The sequence below is a fragment of the Spermophilus citellus genome, assembly GCF_964194105.1.
Source record: "Spermophilus citellus genome assembly, chromosome: 3".
Taxonomy (NCBI): Eukaryota; Metazoa; Chordata; class Mammalia; order Rodentia; family Sciuridae; genus Spermophilus; species Spermophilus citellus.
In genome coordinates this window covers 27,317,714-27,337,978 of record NC_138184.1, presented here as the reverse complement: position 1 = coordinate 27,337,978, position 20,265 = coordinate 27,317,714, and positions in this window count along the sequence as shown.

Sequence of the window (20,265 nt, the reverse complement as noted above, 5' to 3'; positions counted from 1 at the left end):
ACATTTCTATAGTTTAAGCCACCCAGTTTGTGGTACTTTGTATAATAGTCCTAGCAAGTTAAAACATAATGCTTTATTTTACTATTTATTTATTTATTTTTGTGTGTGTGATCAAACCAGAGCCTCACATATGTTACGCATGTGCTCTGTCACTGCCGCAGCTACAGCCCCAACCACCAAACATGACCTATCAGTGCTATACATTTCTAAGTACCACTTTAGCTGCGTTTCACAATGTTTTCTACCTTATTTTTCATTTTTTGCTTTATCGAGATATTTTCTGATTTTCCTTGAGAATGCCTTTTTGACCCTTGGATTATTAATAAATAGCAGAGAAGCATGATACTTATTTCTCAAGTACTTGGAGATTTTCCAGTTAACCCTGTTATTAATTGCTTGGATTATAATTCCCTCAAAATCTCTGTGTTTTTTAGGAAATCCACATTAAATATAATAATATAAAGATGGAGAACAAAATTTGTAAGAATTCAATTCTTATTTAAAAATTTTAAATTTGTTTTCTGATGCCACATATTCCCCATGAACTTAAGAAAAATGTGTATCCTACTCTTGTTGGGTAGAATACACTTTAAATTTAAATTAGATCCAACTTTGCTAAGGGTATTGTGCATTTTGCATTCTTGTTTAGAAAATGGAGTTAAAGTGTCAACTGTATTTTTGAGTCTAATCCGTCCATTTTTCCTTTCAGTTCTATCACCTGTTGCTTCACGTATTTTGAAACACTTTTGTAAGGGAACCTGCATATTTAGAAATGTCTTGTCTTTTTGGCTGAGTTGACCCCTCTTGTCATCATGTAGCATAATTCTTTATTTCTGCTCATTTTCCATTCTTTAAAGTCTACATTTTATAACATGAATAGAGCTCTTCCAGCTTTTTTTATTAGTAGTAGGTTCATAGCATATATTTTTCTATTCTTTTACCTTTAGCCTCTCTATACTATTATATTTAAAGTGGGTTTCCTAAAAACCACATGGATTTTGAAGGAATTAAAATGCCAACATAATTATTAAGTTCCTAATGTGCAGTGCACACTTTTTAGATGGGGAAGATATAGAATAGAGATTGTACCTTTTTATGGAGTCCATGAGAAGAAAACCTGATGTTAATTTGGTATGTAAAGCTTATATTCTAAGCTGGTCATGGTGGTGCACACCTGTAATCTCAACAGCTCAGGAGGCTGAGGCAGGAAGATCTCAAGTTCAAAGCCAGCCTCATCAAAACAAGGCACTAAGCAATTCAGTGAAACTCTGTCTCTAAATAAATAAAATAGGGCTGGGGATGTGGCTCAGTGGTCGAGTGGCCCTGAGTTCACTCTCTGGTACAAAAAAAATTGAAATTGCTTATTTTCTATATTCAATGTTAATGCCTTATAATTAAAACATATTTGTAATATCTATTATCTGCCTGCCCTAGAATGTGAGAATATATTCTGAACAAGATGATTCACTCCAAGGTATGGCGATAAAGAAAACTAGGTGGCAGATGCTAGTATTAGGGGGGAAAAAAGTTAGACATTGATAATGAGCTTTTTCCTAGCTGGGTCTATCGGTCATGAAATTTTCTGCAGAGTCCAAATCCCATTGAAAGACCCTATCTTTCATCTATCTCTTCTTTGCTTTCATTCCATTCTGACTACAAGTTTCCTGAGTGTGATAACATATAACACCTTTCCACATACCCATTTCCAAAATTACAGCTTGTTTTGTGATGATTACAGCTTAGAGAGATGTTTCCTCTCTTTAACTCTGCCAATCTGCAAATCACCATGTAGTGAAGGCTATTTCTGTGGAGGTCTTGCAGATGGCTAATTTCTTAGGGAGACTTGTCCTAATTCTCATGTGGTAACCCTTCCCCAGTCTTATCCAAGAAGCCGGGTTCACAGGGTGTGTGAGAAGAGGAAAGTCTGTCTTCCCTCCACTTATCCACAAGATCTAAAACCAAAGTGGAAACAGAATGATGAACCACAAAAGGACTTCCCAGAAGTAACCAGGGGTGAGACCTAGAGAGGGCTGATTTAAGAGGACCAGTGATGAGCTGAAGAATGTTAAGTGATGGTCATTTAGGACAATGGAGCACAGTGGGAGGAACTGTGGTTTTTTGGTTTTTGTTTGTTTGTTTGTTGGTACCAAGGATTGAACTCAGGGGCATTCAACCAATGAGCCACATCCCCAGCCCTATGTTGTATTTTATTTAGAGACGGTCTCACTGACTTGCTTAGTGCCTTGCTATTGCTGAGGCTGGCTTTGAACTAACTGTCCTCCTGCCTTAGCGTTCCCAGCCTCTGGGATTCCAGGCATGCACCACTGTGTCTGGCATGACCTGTGTTTTTAGCCAATGTGAAATTCCAAGTTCAGGTATGTGTGGTCAAACAAGAAACAGCATCTCCATCATTGAGGATAGTCAGAGAAATATGGGTTTCCAACTTTTCAAGAAGCTTCAAAGGTCAAGCCAAAGAACCAGCTAAGAACAAAGACTCAGAGACAGAACACAGGAATTGGTTGTTAGGGTTCAGTCATTAGACTGAGTGGGTATTGCAGGTTGGGTTCACCAGGAAGCAGGTTCTTCCTACTTCTATAATCAGAACACAGGAATTTTATAAGGGACACTCTTGGGAAAGGAGGGAAGCAGAATTTAACAAAGGTAGAAATTGTTGGACTGTGATATAGTTTCAACAAAGTCCTCAGCTGATCTTAGAAGGAGTCCTAACTAACATAGGATAGCTCTTCCGCAGCACTCCAAGCAGAGCCTTGGTAGCCTTACTTCAACCAGTCATTAGGCTGACCCAAGACAAGTAACTAGGGGAAAGCATCTGTCTTCAGTTTAGACACTTCCCCAAAAAGGCTAACACCTAAGAGACTGTCTGCTAGCAGTACTTCCAACATCTGGTAAAAGGAACCCTTCAGTCCTGGTAATCTGGGTGTCCACCAATAGTCTGTTCCTTACAACACTTTGATCCAGTTAAAATCAGTTCTGGGATCAGACAGCAAGAGATCCCAATAGACTCCTTTTCCTAAGGAAAACCTTAGAAAAGGAAGGTTAACAGGAAAAGAAAGCAGCTCTTGTTCCTGCAGCTGATCTGCAGTGACTAATCTTCAGTGTCCCCCTCCTTTGCTATTGACTCTGGATTCCTTCATTCTTGTCTAAAACCTCTGCTTGTTCAGTAGTGTACCTTGTGGTGTGATCTGGGTAACCTGGGAAGTATTACCACATGAGAATTAGGACAAATTTCCCTAAGAAATTAGCCATCTGCAAGACCTCCACAGAAATAGCCTTCACTACATGGGTACCTGGTCACAGATGCCTTAGGCCAAGGATGCTGCACTTGTTCATTTGCCTTGAAACTGGGCAAGGGTTTAACAAAACATGCCCAAGTACACTATTTGGGAACTAAATACATTCTTCTTGCCCCCATTATACCAATATCCTTTTTTTCCTGATGGTCATTATTAATTATCCTTTCCAAGATGATGACTCTTCTTATGCCCTGTTCCTCCGTTCCTCCTTTTGCAAGAGGAACTTGAAGTTGCTCAGGCAGTAGCCATAGCCTGTACTTGGATGGGAATCTCGCTGTACCTCTCTACCTGGAAGTTTCTCCTTTAGCAACGAGCATGTCTAAGAATTTAGAAATGGGGAGCAGGAGTCACAAATCACCCTAAAGGGAATCTCTAGGAATAGTAGTGAGCAGCGCTACTGCTTCCACACCTTGGTTCACAACCTGTTTTCCTACTGACTGAGGACACAGCATCATATTTGCCATTCTTCTTGATCCAGCACACTCAGAATCTAGTTCCTCCCATGTTCCAGAATTCTACCAGAAGTGATGGCTGGGTTCTGCAACTGCTTTGGCATGTAGTCTTTTTACTCCCTTCTCAAGCCCAGCACGACTCCAGTGTGAAAATGTCATTGACATCGTGACCTGGAGGCAGGAGCAGATTCTATGGAGGATTTGCATGTTGAGGCTCACAGAACCTTGAATCATCCTCAAGCAAGGGCCACATACTACCCATTAATAGGAAAATGTAAGCCACTTCCTCAGGCAAAGAGAGACCATGAGAATCTCTCAAGATTGGGGGATTCATCAATCCATATGCTTCAACCCACATGTCAATGTCCTGTTCTTTCCTCAATAGGCCAATAAATTTGTCATAGCAGAACTGCCTCAGTGAAATTTTAGTAATTTTGCTACTTTACATTTAATAATTTTGCTACTTTATTGTTTTAAAGAGAGAGAGAGAAAATTTTTTAATATTTATTTTTTTTTTTTAGTTTTCGGTGGACACAACATCTTTGTATGTGGTGCTGAGAATCAAACCCAGGCCACATCCCCAGCCCTTTTCTACTTTATTTTTAAGACCTGGTGTTGGTCCATGGCATAATCTGCCCTCTGATGGCAAGAATTGAGACTCTTTATATGCTATCCTGGCACTCCCTTCTACTTTCACATCAAATGTTTAAATTATTAGTTGTATTTAGTATTTTCTTTTGATTCTCTAGATGTCAGTTGTGTGTACAGCAGCCATCCAAATGCACTATCCTTATCATGCATGCTATGTAACACAGAGTGTGTAGTACAATATATAGCATTTTCCTCTACATTTTACATGTAGTACAATATATAGCATTTTCCTCTACATTTTACAAGTATCTTATAATTGCCCTTGATAATATATTCCCTGGTACTGAAATAACATTCCAGCTCATCAAAGGTGTAAGTTTAAACCAACATCCAGTCACCTTATACCAGGGTCTTGCTATATGAATCTAGAGGGATTCTGTTGACAGCTGGGTGATGAGAGATCTCAATCTCCAAATTCTTTAGTGTCTTCTTTCTCAACCATTCCTGGCATCAACTCTCACAAGGTACATTCCCAGAAAAGCAGACAGACTCATAGATGAAAATTAGCACAAGGAGGCGTCACTAAGAAATGCTCTCAGAAGTAAATTTATAGAAAGGAAGGGGGAAAACGCAGGATTTGGGAAGGACCTGGGTGAATGAACAATAAAAGCCTTAAGTGGTATCAAGAGAGACCTACCAGGCACGGTGGAGCAGGTTTATAATCCCAGTGACTCAGGAGGCTGAGAAAGGAGGATAGCAAATTAAAAGCCAGCCTCAGAAACTTAGTGAGACCCTAGACAACTTGGTGTGAGCCTGTCTCAAAATAAAAAATAAAAAAGGGTAAAGGATGTGGCTCAGAGGTTAAGCATCCCTATGTTAAATCTCCAGCACGAGAAAGAGAGAGAGAGAGAGAGAGAGAGAGAGAGAGAGAGAGAGAGAGAGAAAGAGAGAGAGAGAGACAGGAAATTGGAATGGCCATTTTGTGGTGTCCCCAGTTGTGGTGAGGTGGACACCTCTGGTCACTTGATGTAAGTTGCCATATAAAGGAGGCAGGAGATACCTCTTTGAATAAGGTAGCTCTGTTTAATCGAGTACCATCTGCCAGCATCACTCTCAGGAACTGAGAAAATAAGTCCTTTTATCCTTCAGAGAGATTTGGAAGTTCATCAGGACACTTGTTCCATTGAGATAGATGCTGAGAGCTCAGTCATAAGAGTTAGGTCTTAGTCCCAAACATCTTAGGAAAATCAAAGCTCTGGAGTTATTCAGGGAAGGCAAAGATTATCTTGATCTACTAGTTCAAGACTATGGGCAAAGCCCACGATGACAAGCTGTAGTCTGTGGCCCTGACTTTAGAAGTTCCAGGCTGAGGGCACAGAGTTAGGAAGGTCACTAGGGAGATCACTGGAGACAGATGGAAGCATGCTGAATGTTCTCATGTTTGAGAATACACATGACCTTTTACTAAATGCATTGTTCACCTACTAATTCATTCATTCATTCATTCATTGTTCATTCATACATATTTATTAAACTCTATATGCCACATATGATAGAAGTAAAGAAAGAAAATAAAACATAGGTCTTGCCATCCAGGGTCCTACAGGGAGAACCTGGCATATTTAGTAATGGAGTAATATAAGTACACACAAGAGAAAATAGCACTTTCACAAGAAAGGTCACAAAAACAATTTAAAGATAAAAAACCACTTAACTTCTCCTGACAAATGCGTAAGAACACATTAGGCAATGAACGGGGGAAAGGGAATCCTTATGCTTTCACTATTAATATTTATTGCATTCCTACCTTAATTAATTGCTGGAACAATACAAAGTCTTGGTAGCAGAGAGATAAAGTTTGGGGATAACTTATAGGCGAGGGACTATGCAAATATTATATTAACATGGCCCAAATTAATCTTCATCTGTCGATCCTGGAAATGGTATTAATTCCATTTATTAATAAAGAAATTGAAACTAGCTAGTGTTAGCTAGTGAGGTAAGGACCATGGTGAAAGGCACGGGCTATTGGGAATGAGTTGCATTTAGTAGGCATTCCCACCCCTCTTCTTCTTTTCTTAGTACATTTCTGCTGCTCTCAGCATTAACGGCAGCCATAATTTCATTTTGAGTCTCCTGAAATAAACTGTCGGACCTGGTGATAAGAGCCTAAAGGGAGCTTCTGCCTGCTATACCTGTCACCTGCCAGCTTGGCTGGTTAGGGATCTCATGGATTCATCAGTGTGTGTCATATTTTGCTGAGTAGTTCAAATGTTTCACATGGTTTTGCAAAGGGAGTCTTGTTCCTTTGTTTTCCTTGGTGCCTAGTTCTACAAGTCACACATATCTGCTCTACCAGGGGACTTTTCCTCCCTCAAAGTGCATCTACTCTTCCCATTTTGTCCTCCTTTAAGATCTCAACCTTCAGAGTTGAAGAAGGTGAATTTGGAAATGCTTGGAGGAAATATCATGTGAAGTTGATAATGCATCAGGAGGTGTGGAAAACATGGCTAGAAAAGAAAGAGCAATTTTCATAATAGCAAGAGATGTGGAAAGAGTGGTACACTATACATGTGTAATTTAAAACCACGTAGATGTCAGTAAGAAGTTTGGACTTCCCCTCTAAGGCCATGGGAAGATGCCGAAGGATTTCCAGCAGAGAGTCACACTGGCTAGACCATGGAGACCAGGAACTTGAGGCAGAAGACCAGTTAGCAGGTGTTGCCTCAACCACAGGAGAGAGGAATTGTTCTGGGATACACTAGGACCCCTTCTAATGCTACTTCTCGACAAATCACAGCATCTAGAAAGCCAGCAAAGGAAACTCTGGGATTTCTTATGTCTTTGGAGATGCCACCTTTGGTATTAAGCAGAAGGCTTCCACATTCTTATTAAATGTGCTGCTTTGGCTTCTTTAAATGAAAAGTCATCATTTATTTTGAGGGTCCAAAGAGCAATTGCCTTCAAAACACCAAATTGAATGTTCACATACTTAAAAATTCAGTGTTGATATACTTGGGTAGATTTTTACGATATGAGGTAGACGGTTAAGAATAATGCATCTCCTCGATTCTTATAACAGTACTGTTATGGTTTGCATGTGAGGTGTCCCCCAAAAGCTCTGGTGTAAAACAATGCAAGAAGATTTAGAGAAGAAATGATTGGGTGAATGAATCCCCTGATCAGATTAACTGAACAGTAACTGAAGGTGGGGAAGTTGTGGCTAGAGGAGGTGGGTCATCGGGGGCTTGTCTTTGGGGTATATACTTTGCATCTGGCTAGTGGAGTCTTTCTCTCTGTTTGGTGATCATCACGTGAACTGCTTCCCTCTGCTATTCTCTTTCTGCCTCACCTTGAGCCCCTAGGAATGGAGCACTGTCTATGGACTGAGTCCTCTGAAACTGAGAGCCCCCAAATAAACTTTTTCTTTGCTACAATTGTTATGGTTGGGTCTTTCAGTCACATTGGCCAAAAAGCTCACCAAAACAACTATGTAATTTAAAGTTTGAGATTATGATTTTTCTTAAAATTTTATGTGTTCAATGCTAGACAAACTATAAGATCTCACAGGTAGTTTCTGATGCAGACCAAAAACACCACGGGCCTTTGCCTTCAGGCTTCCTGGATGCCCATCTACTCATGCTGGACTCTTCCAAATAATCTACAATGGCCACTCACGGCTCCCAGAACTCTCTCAACAGGTACATACATCTTCAAGGCCTCCCCCATTTTAAGGGCACCAGACCACTTATTCAATCCACTGTGCTCCTGTGCTCCCTCTAGCCTAGTCTCAGAGTGTTCTATCCATCTGTCACATTCCTTACATCTCTAAAATGATGACCCATGCCACCAACTCCTTTTTCTACCTGCTTATCTACAAATATTATGTTGATCAGAAAAATAAATAAAAGACTAACCTCCAACCTCCTTGTAGAATATCTTCCAGGAAGGTCCTTCTCATACATCCCTTACCTGTGGAGACAGGACAGGGGATAGTGTGAGAACTACACTAAAGGAGGACAGGGTAGGCCAGCCCTGGCCAAGATAGAGCTGTGGCTGGTGGGACTCCTGCTGCCATTACTGAAAGGCAGACTGCTGGCGGATGCTCCTCAGCTGACCCTTCATGGGGAGTGGGAATTAAATAACCGAAACTACATTCTTTGATTTTACTAATCAACCCACCGAGGGACAGAATGCCAGGCACAACCTAATAAAGTTTATCCAAAAAAGAAAATGTGTGAACAAGTTTCACTGCACTCTGATGGCCTGAAATTTGCTTTTCTCCCCTCTTTCTTCTCTCTTTTCCATCTGTATTGACTTTGTTTCTCCCTCTAAACTACAACCACCTTCTTCAGATAAATAACTTCCATGCAGAGAGATAAACAGTATGTTTAAAAAAAAAAAACAATGATTCTGCAACATGTACACTCAAAAAAATGAGAAATTATATCCCATCTATGTATGATATAACAAAGTGCATAAATGCATTCTACTGTCAGGTATCACTAATGAAAACAAATTTAAAAAATTAAAAAAAAAAACTTCCTGAAAGTATCTGAAATATTTTTTGATAATACCAAACACATAGTAAAATTGTACTAGTCGTAAATTCTTAACAAATCCACTGGCTTCACATGAACACATTTTAGTGTGGTATTTTCTCTCAATGTCCCTGAAGAAGTTCAAATTTTAAAAACTGCCTGAAGAAAATTAAAATTCACTTAAATCTATCTCCAATTTTTAATTTCTTTAACTCGTCAAGATTTTCTTTAATCCTTACATGATATGCTACTACTACGAAAGGTATTACAGTTGTGTGAAAAAAAAATTTTGAAACTGGAGTTTAAAAATTGGTTGTTCCAATAATGAAGTCATAGGTAAGGAAACTAGACCCTCATCTTGAGCCTCACTTTCCCCCACCAGTAAAATTGGCAGAATAATGTAAAACTATGTTAAGTTATTTTGAAGATAAATTTAAATAAACAGTGTAAACTCTTTGAAATACGATTGAGAATTATTAAAACAACCAACTTACTTGCAGACAGTTAATGTGTGTTTCTAAAGAACATTACAAAGGCAAGCCTTGCAAACTGTAATGCACTGTATTTAATGTTCCAGGCGGAGGAGGAATTAATTCATGTAACCTGGAGAATGACCATAAATTTATATGTTCCCACAGAGGAAAAGATGGGAGGAACTTATGCCTGCCATGTTGCTATGATACCAGCCATGCCGACATTCCGACCTACAGGTCAAGAGAGCAAGTGACGGATACTAAAATACTGAAGTGCTTAGAAAGGAGACCAGGACACCATTTATATTTTATTACTTAAAATTAGATTTTTAAGTAACTTATCAAGAGGACTCTAGTGATATGGAGTTCAGGGAAAGAAAACTTGATGTTAATTGGTATGTAAAGCTTACATTCTAAGCTGGGAATGGTGGCACACACCTGTAATCCCAGCAGCTCAGGAGGCTGAGACAGGAGGATCATGAGTTCAAAGCCAGCCTCAGCAAAAGCAAGGCACTAAGCAATTCAGTGAGACCCTGTCTCTAAATAAAATACAAAATAGGGCTGGGATGTGGCTCACTGATCAAGTGTTCCTGAGCTCAATCCCTGACACATCCCCCACTAAAACAAAAAGATTGCAGAAATGATGTTGGTGCCTCCTGATGAGGCTTTGAGAAATAATTCATATTGATCAAATTAATAATAAATCGATTTTAAAATAGTAATGGTTTAAAATGCTGGTGATGTCCTAAGCAACCTCTCTAGAAGATATTAACTTAGGAAACAAAATTCCTGTGTCCTAGATATTCTAAAATTTCAAAACCTTTATTTTGTTAGATTAACATATATTTATATATTTGAGCTGAAATTTAAAAGACATTAAGATTTTGCTATGATTTTTCTATCTCTTTGTATTTAAAAGAATCCTTAAACAAATACCTAAACTGTTTTTTAAAAAAACTTCTAAATCCATATTTTTCTTCTATCTCTTCCCAAATTTTCATCCAAACTTAACCACCAAACTGAAGTTATTATTAGTCATGCCCAGGCAGATTTTGTATCTCTTCTATGTGTGTTTATATCCATAGAATTAACAATTTACACAAACGATATTCTAGTGCACATGCGCCTTTTACAGTTTTCTTCCCCACCCCTCATCTTTAAGTCTAGAGATTCACACAGACAGAAACAAAAAGATCTAGTTTATTTCTATCTCAATTTTAGTCAACCTTACAACTAAAAGATTGCAGGGGCTACTTACCACTTTTGTACTGTTATAATCCCTGATACAATTGATGTTTTTGCACATATATTCTGGGATGCATTTCTTCATGTGCACATGGGTAAGAATTCTTCAGACATGGACCCTCAGAAATGATTGAGAAATGTTCTTCCACTTCACAAAATATGACCAATTACCCTTAAGAGAAACAGTAACAATGTATATTCTACTGTAAAATATTATGTTTTTGTCATATTTTCTTCCATACATAATATAATAGGTTAAATAATGGACCCTCAAAAAGGTCTCCTATGTTTCTAAAAATCTTGCTAACAGGAGAAATCTGTGACAATAATTTCATTGGAAAAAAGATTCTTTCAAGGCAATTGAGGTTTCTGATATACCAAACACCCACATGACCACATGAGCATTGTTTAACCAAAAAGATGTGAGTGAGTTTACATATCATCTAATTTACTCTCTCTCTCTCTCTCTCTCTCTCTCTCTATATATATATATATATATATATATATATATATATATATGTGTGTGTGTGTGTGTGTGTGTGTATACATATATATAATTTAATATAATAATATATGATATTGTGTGTATATATATACATATACATATATACACATATATATGTATATATATGAACCTATCACATGAGCAAAGTGGTTAAACCTCAGGACCAAACTCTAAAGTCTTCTTGGGAATGAAAATCAACTGTACTAACTGCAAATTGAATCCATGACATTATAGTCACCATAGCAGAAATTTAGTAACAACAGAATGATAGCTTATTTTTAATGAGCACTTATTATGTGCCGTGCCATTCATATCCATCTATTATTCATTTCAAGACATACTTATGAAATATGATTCTTGTTAGTTTATGATTGAAGATATTCTATCTAAATAAGAGAGAAGAAGAAACTTGCCCAAGGTCACACAACAGCATATAGTTGAGGATTTGAATCCATTATATTTGAATCTGGGCTTGTGAAAACTAGTGTATGATGATCTTGCAAATTGTACTAGAATCAGCTACTAACACAAACAGAATTCTTTAATTTAAAGTTATTTTCTGAAAATTTTTCCTTAATACCACATTACTATGCTCAAATGCTACCATTTTTCTCACCTTCAATTGTTTCATGCAATTATGATTTACCAGGTTTGGGGGTGTGGAAGTGGGAGTCTGGAATTTTCGAAAACAGAGCACAGCAAGATTTTTGTTTCCTGTTTTCATTTGGCCAATACCTATATGAACTTGCATATGGAACATGTAAGGTCTTCTGTGTACCTCAATTTCCAGTGGAATAAGAAATTCAGAATAGACTTTAAAAGATCAGTAATGGACACAGTGATGGGAGCCCATCAAAGCCAGATGTGTAATGCCAAACACAGGCTGCCTGATAGTGTCACTGCTTCAAAACAAAGACAACATTTGGGGGTATTTGTAGTCAACAAATAGACTCCCTAAGAAGTCTGTGCCCTTGTCTAAAAACTCCTAAATTTTATTTAGAGACCCTGTTTCTAAATAAAATACAAAATAGGGCTGGGGATGTGGCTCACTGGTCAAGCGCTTCTGAGTTCAATCCCTTACACCTCCCCCACTAAATTGCAGAAATGATGTTGGTGCCTCTTGAAGGGGCAATTAACCCAAAGGTTAACATGAACAGATAAAGGATCCTATAGTATCCAGAATGGCCACTTGTACATTAAGATGAGAGACAGTATGGTAAAAAGCATGCAGAGTTTAAAACCAGACAGACCTGAATTTGAAGTCAGTCCCTGTCATTAATCAGTTTGGGAGATTCCACTGGCTAATTATTTAAATAACAATCATAGAATATCTCCTACGAAGTCAATGCTATGTTAAAGGTATTGTCTTGAGCAACTAATATAAAAAATATTTTTTAAAAAAAAGAATTTTAAAAGCTTGTGACCCAATTTGAACTTGACAAATGCAAATTACTACATTGTTATGGGTTTCATGTAGATAAATGTGAATGAAAAGTGCTTTTTCAGGTTCTGGACCACTTTGTTGAGATTTGAGATTATATTTTAATAAGGCTAGAAAGCACAGCTTCTGCAGCAATCTGACTCCACAGTGTCACATTGTACAGGAGGAGAAACAAATCCCCACTCAACAGGCTTCCTTGAGGCCAAAATTAGATGCTCCCTGGCTTGGCCGGTGCTGCCTCTCAGGCCTATTTGCCAGTTATTGCCTTTTGTTCTGCATGACAGGCTGCACCTGCTTAGTGCTCTGCTCTGCAGGCAGGGACTGAACACAGGAAAAAAAAAAAAAACTCTTCTTTAAGGTGATTTGAGATACAGTCAGAAAACTTGGCTGCTTTGGGAGCCAAGGCTCTTCTCATCAGCCTCCCCAGGATCAAACCAGTCTCATCTCATGATCTAAAGTCTTAATTAACTTGAGCCTTGACAAAAATTGACTCGAATGTTGATGGAAAGCAAAAGCAGGATAAATAGCGAAGTGCTTCAAAGAGCCTTGGCAGTATCAAATCTGACTTTTATCATGTAAAAATGCAGAACATGTATTGAACACCTTTGGAGTGTCCAATGAAGGCACTGAGCCTCAACTCAGTGCAAGACCCTGTAACCTCTAGATCTAAGATGTGGTCCATAGATGCCCACGAACTGATCTCTAACAATGAATGAGTCTACACTAAAAAAAGAAAGGGGGCGGGGGGGGGGGGGGGTCAGTGGTCTCTCAGCTTGTTATCATTATGAGGGGAGGAAGTGGTCTCTCAGCTCATTATCATTATTTCACATGCTACATTGTAAAAAGTCGCACCTTGAACACAGTCATGTGACAAGTGGGATTAAAATCCATTCTGCACTTGGCTACCCCCATCAAAACACTCTAACCCAGGGCTCCGTCTACCCAGAGGAGGGAAAGCTTTTTTCTCACTCTTCCAAAGAACCATACTGGCATGTTAGGTAAGCAATTCATTGATTCTCTCATTCACTCATCAATATTTATTGTATTTTATGTATTATCCCGAACAGGACCCTGGTGGGAGAAAGATGAGCAACATTCCTTCACTGCCCTTGATGATCCAAGACCAGGTGTGACTGAGAAGCTCTGTAGAAGAGATAGGCTTCCTGTCTCGAGCCTCATCATCTAATGTCTCTTTCCTTTAGAGACTCAAATTATTTCAGTAGCATCTCCAACAAATAATTAACTGGAAATGGAGACAATATCATAAAAGAGCAATCCATCCTCCACTGTCTGGCCCCTTATAGGATACAGAGCAAATCTCAAAAAGGTCCTTTCTTTTCTTTTCTTTTTTTTTTAGTTGTTGATTGACCTTTATTTATTTACTTATATATGGTGCTGAGAATCGAACCCAGTGCCTCACACATGCTAGGCAAGCATTCTACCAACTGAGCCACAACCCCAGCCCTCATAAATGTCCTTCCTGATCAACATGATAATGAGTGGAAAGGGTGGGATGATGTCAACATACCATTTGATATTAATGAAGTCTCTGAACATCTATCTCCCTGGGTCCTAAATACAGTTACATTCAAAAATGTATATTGCATATACTATTTAGCAATTAAAACAGTGATTTTTACATGGGAATACCATCATTTTCACACATTTTTAAATGACGGAGTCTCTGTCAGCCCCCTAAGCCAGCTGATAGTAGCTTTAGAAGACATTGTCCCCAGTGACCCTGTTTTCCAGACATGCCACAGCACATCTGTGTCAGGATTCGGGGCCAACACTCAGTCCAAATCCTCATCCAGTGAAGCTTCTGACTCACTTTAGATTCTATTTCTCCACTTAAACTGAGGAGTTTCCCACATCTAATCAGTTTTGAAAGTGAATATGAATAAAGAGTAGTCCCCAGTGATCTGGCCTGATGTCATATCTTCTCTTTACTTTCCAAGGGTTCCTACCCACGGATGTTGCCAGTGTCATATTCCCGAGGTATGATGCATGCGTGGTTTTCATATTCACTCTCAGGTTCAAAGCCTCAGTGACTGCCAACTGCCTATCAATCAATAAAGACCCAACTCCTTACCTTGGAATTCAAAGCATCTAAAGAGTTGTCTCAACTTCCTTTTCAATACATTTTCCCCATATTCTCATATTTCTCATATTTCTTCCTGTATATAAAAATCACTCTGTCCCTGCTCACAGAAATTGAAACATCTTAAATCCTATCTTCTTCCTTTTCCACATTTGCATGTACAAAATCCGTAGTGCTGTCCCTAAATGCCATCTCCACAAAAATGTTCACTGTTTCCTTCTAGTTGGGAATAATCACTTGTACCTCTGAATTTGAGTATGTCCTGTGAGTCCGCCTCTTAAATACCTTTGACCTTCTGCCTTGTCACATCTGCTTCAGAACATAAGCTTTCTGAAAGTAGGGGCTTTGTCACATCCATCTGTCTTGACTCCTTTGAGGACTTACCTGATATTTACCAGTTTCTCACAATGAACCAATAAATACAGTCATAACTACTGCACATTCTGCCTCGATCCTCCTTGGAATAGAATTCTCTTCTCTGTAGGGTCCCAGAGGAGGTAGAATCTATCTAGCACTCCCTATTTTACTGATTCCACTTCTCAGTGGAATACCATCCAAGTGAACGATTTCTCTGAATGCACACAGGGGGACATCAGAGCCTCCAGCTATGCCTGAGAGGGCAACAGAAAGTTTGTCTCCTTGGCAGCTTGTCAGGAAGGCGCATTGACAATGATGGAGTTGATGGAGTTAGGACAGCAAGAGCTTTGCTAACAGAATATTCATATGCTCTGTCATAATGAATTCATGGCGTTCGTTGCATTTTCAGTCTTAAAAATAGCACTCTATATGTAATTTTCAGATTCAATTTGGACTCTATTGGTACATTTCAAGGTAAGAAGCAATGAACAGCCGATGAAATGGAGCTGGATACATGAAAACAGGTGGCACATGTAGCAAGGGTGTGAGCATGCTTCAGTGGAGAACCTACTCCTGGCTCCACAACCAGCTGGATAGTTGTATTAACCCTCATCAACCAAAGACCAACCAGAAGCTGGACAGCCCAGAGATCAGAGCTCCTAAGGACAGGAAGGCAAAGTTTGAAATAAATAACTGTGGGAACAAATGATTCTAGTTATGAGGGAACATGGCTCTTCATGGCCTCTCTCACCAACCCAAAATGTGACTCATCATGAATCATGGTACTTGTAGACACATGAAACCCTTGCTTCCTCTGCCAGAACTCTGCAGTTCGTCACCTGTGAAACGCAGAATAGACTTAGCCATTCTTGGCAAAAATAGTATTTTCTATTGAATTGAAAATTCAAAGAAGCTTCAAATTTCTGCTGGGTACTTTTCTTCCCATTCGAGGAAATGACATTTTCAACAAATAACACATGTTTATTGTCTGTTGTTTAAAAGGGATGAGATTACTTTTCCCTGAACATCTGCTATCTAACAATCACTTTGGGAAGTAGGTTATTTTGTCCCCATTATACAGATGAAAAACAACCCAGAGGGCTTAATTCCTCTGGCTCGGGGAGCCTCAGGTGGTAGCTGGCAGAGCTGGGACCTAAATGTGGGAGGCCAGCATAGCTCCCTTGGCTACACTTCCTCCAGTACACAGTGATGTCTGTCTGCATGGTTGATGAGCTCTCCTGAGCCCTATTTCCTGGAGATGAATTAGTCACTGGCATGGAGTGGCCAGATTTATTTATTAATTTACTTTTGGTAGTATTGCCAGACTTAGCAAATAAAAATACAGGATTAAAAAACAAGTGGTGTTTTTTTGTTTTTTTTTTTTAGTAGAAGTATGTCCCAAGTAATATTCGTGTCCATGCATTATCTGGCAAGCCTATTTTAAGGAGGCCTTTGTTCAATTACCTTATGCATTGTATTTCCAGAAGGCATCCTGGGTCTACATTTTAAATAGAACTACAAAGCTACTCCTGCGTATGTGCTCCTTAAGGGGAATGATCGTATCTGAGTAACTTCTGAATCCTTGGCCAGGATATGGTGGGAAATTTCTTATAGAGAGAAGCATTTAATAAATAGGTGTTAAATGAATTTCTTAAAGTTAACATAGACTCAACTTACTTACATATTGTGGTAACACCACTCATAAGCATGTTTAGACCATCAAGAAAGCTTATTAGTAGTGGATAAGAAATAAATAAAAGTTGAAATAAAATAAAAAAGAAAAGAGTGGCACTGAGCACGGTGGCACATTTCTGTAATCCCAGAAGCTTGGGGAGCTGAGGAAGGAGGATTGGGGGTTCAAAGCCAACCTCAGCAAAAGTGAGATTCTAAGCAACTCTGTGAGATCCTGATCTAAATAAAATACAACATAGTTCTGGGGCTGTGGCTCAGTGGTCCAGTGCCCCTGAGTTCAATCCCAAGTACCCACCCACACCTCTTACCCCCCAAAAAAAGGATGGCAATGAAAGTGAATTTGGAATAACAAGTACAAAATTTTGAACCATGAAAAATTTTGCAATATATATATATATATATATATATATATATATATATATATATGATGATAAGCATCTGATTCTAGACAAAACCTCTTTGAATATCTTACCTGTTCCCTAACCTAGAAATGTCACCTGTTTGGAGGAGCAAAATTCCCAACATCTTCTCCTTTCCCATATGCTTAGTCTCAACCAGGCATAGAGACAAGCCAGTTCCTTCTTTTGGTGACTCTGCCTCACCCCAGGGGCCTGGTGGTCTAGATATGGACTTTATATCCCATCTTTGACATGGTAGGCACTTATTGTCTACTAAGAAAAGTGCTTTGACTCCTCTCAACAGTCCCATTAAGGACTAGATTCAGTGCTGGAACCCAGTGAGTAGCACCTAGCTCCCTTTCTTGACATGTCCTTCTTCCAGCTGCCAGACTAGAGGTAATCATGCTGCCTTTTCTAGTCCTGTTCCCCTACTCTGGTTATTAGTCGAGATATTTTAGTACCACCATTGGTCACACTTAATGAGCAATAAGTTTGCCCTACTGAGGTCTGACTGAGTACCCTTTTCCATTTTTGTATGCATACACACCACTCGACATTCTTATTTTCAAGAGCTAACATCCATTTTAGTAGAACTGACCTTGAGCTTTTTAATGTCATCTACACACACACACACATACACACACACAAACACAATGTGTCTAGAAATTTAAATTCCTCTTATCCTGGGAAACCTATCAGGTGCAGGAACATGTAAACCCAACCTCCCAGGCCATGGCATAGCCGGGTGACATAACCTCCCTGTGGTGCAGCTTACATTCTAGAGTTCCCCTGTAGGAAGAAGCTAAGAGCCCAACTTTTAGGCTTCCTTCCATTCCTGGCTTCTCACAATTTTTTATTGATTCTCTGTGGAAGTGCTACTTAGTGAAAACTGTCACATGAATCCTTCCTTAGAGGTTCTACCTCTTAGGGAACCCAACCTGAGGCCCCCATTCCTCTGTACTTGGCCTGTCACCTACTACCCTCTTGGCATGGAGTCAGATAAGGCTATGATCCCTTAGCAATGATTTTCCCAAGTAAGTAGGTTTAGTTACACATCAAGAGCATTTCTGTCCATTCTTCTGCAATTTTGTTTTTGTTTTTGTTTTAATGCCAGAAACAGAGCAGCTCCTAATCCATAGATCAGGCTATTCTTTTGCAACAGAAAATGCAACAGGCCTTGTGAAGCCATGCTGATCTCTATCCAGGTGGCTAGTTCTTCCACATTTGGGTTTATGTGCTTTTGCCAAAAATGATTATTGATATTGAAAATATGAGTTGATTCTGGTATTTGAAATTTGTTCCTAGAACATTGATTTACTACCTGTCATTTTGTTGCTATATATTTATAATAAGATACCTTTAAATGTGCAAGACACTCAAAACATAGATAGATAGATAGATAGATAGATAGATAGATAGATAGATAAACGAGTCCATTGTCCTGACAATGCAACTAGTTTTTGTTTGTTTGTTTGTTTGTTTGTGGTACCGGGGATTGAACTCAGGAGCCCTCAACCACTGAGCCATATCTCTAGCCCTATTTTGTATTTTATTAGAGACAGGGTCTCATTGAGTTGCTTAGCGCCTTGGTTTTTGCTGAGGCTGGCTTTGAACCTATTATCCTCCTGCCTCAGCCTCTGGAGCCACTAGGATTACAGGCATACGCCACTGCACCCAGCCTGCAACTGGTTCTCCATTGTGATACTTTATTTTTCACAAACAATCATGCTCTGTGTCATTGAAATCATGAGATGGAAAGGTTAGAGAAATAACAGTTACCCCCTCAGAAGCTGGAAAAGAGGATGCAGAAAGCCAGACCGTTCAGACCATCCAGGACTATGAGAGGGTAAACAAGAAAAAATCCCTCCAAGTCATGTGACACTCGGCTAAGCAAAGGTTCCCTCTGGATTTACTGTCTGTCATTTGCACAGGGAGCCCTTTTCCCTAAACTGAAACAGGATTCACACTATCCTCTTCTGGATTCCCCAGTCCATTCCTGGAGCTCTTAATTGCAAAATATGGTCTTCCATTGCTATCCTGAGCCACTCAAGGGCTGGAGCTAGCTACATTATTGGTTGCCTCTTGATTTCTAGTACCAAGGAGCGTTTTCAGTGTATGTATGTGTGTGTATATATATATATATATATATATATATATATATATATATACTGAACACCCATGAACATCATTGTGCTGTGATCACTCATCACTAGTCCAGTCGTTCTTTCAGTGTGTATTCATGAGTCCTGAGAATGCACTTTTTACAGAGAAATCAATTTCATGGACAATTCATGGTGACATGCAAAAGTCGAGCCATCTACGGATGACTCTGGGAATAAATCAGATAATTGTACATGGAAAGGGGAAACCAGGAAGGGCAAGAATGCATGCCCAGAGAGATGAGTGGGGTGCTTGGGATGGCCCTGGGAGGATGCCAAAAAAGAGGAGCCAGGTGACGAAGGCAGAAGATTGCATCAAAAGTGTATCCACCCACACTCTACAGATTTAATGCTAAGGCAATGAAGCAGACACCAGAGAGTACACGGTACATTTTTTTTAAAGCAAAGTACAAAAACAGACAAAGCCAACTTATTCTATTCAAAATCAAGATTAACAGTTGCCCTTTTATGGTACAGATCAGACCTCAGAAGAGCAAGGGCTCTGTTCTAGCAATATTCTGTTCCTTGGTTTGGGTTCTGATTGGATAAACTTGTTCTGTCTGTGAAATTCAGCATGCTAACCACTAATTAGGCGCTTTTTATATGCATATTACTCATTTAAAAATGAAGGACTGTGGTTGATTGTTAGCAAAGAGAAATCCTCCTTCCAAAATATAAGGTGGGAGAAGAACTAGCTCTCATTTCTCAATTTCAAAATACTATGGAAAATCATTACTCTAAAGGTGGGCTTTCAGAAGTTTGAAAGTCAAGCTTCATATTGAAACTCATGAAGCTGCCTTCTGTAGAAAAGTCCCAGCATACCTTTTTCCCCCTGATGTCACATCTTCCACCTTATAAATTTAGACAATATCTGAGGCTTTGGAACCTAAGGTCACTGGAGAATAACTATCCTGGAAATTTCTGCTAATCTCTTTTTCTCATTCATGTGTTTTCTCTGAGCTACATTTCCTCATTCTAGAATGTACAAGCCAGGCA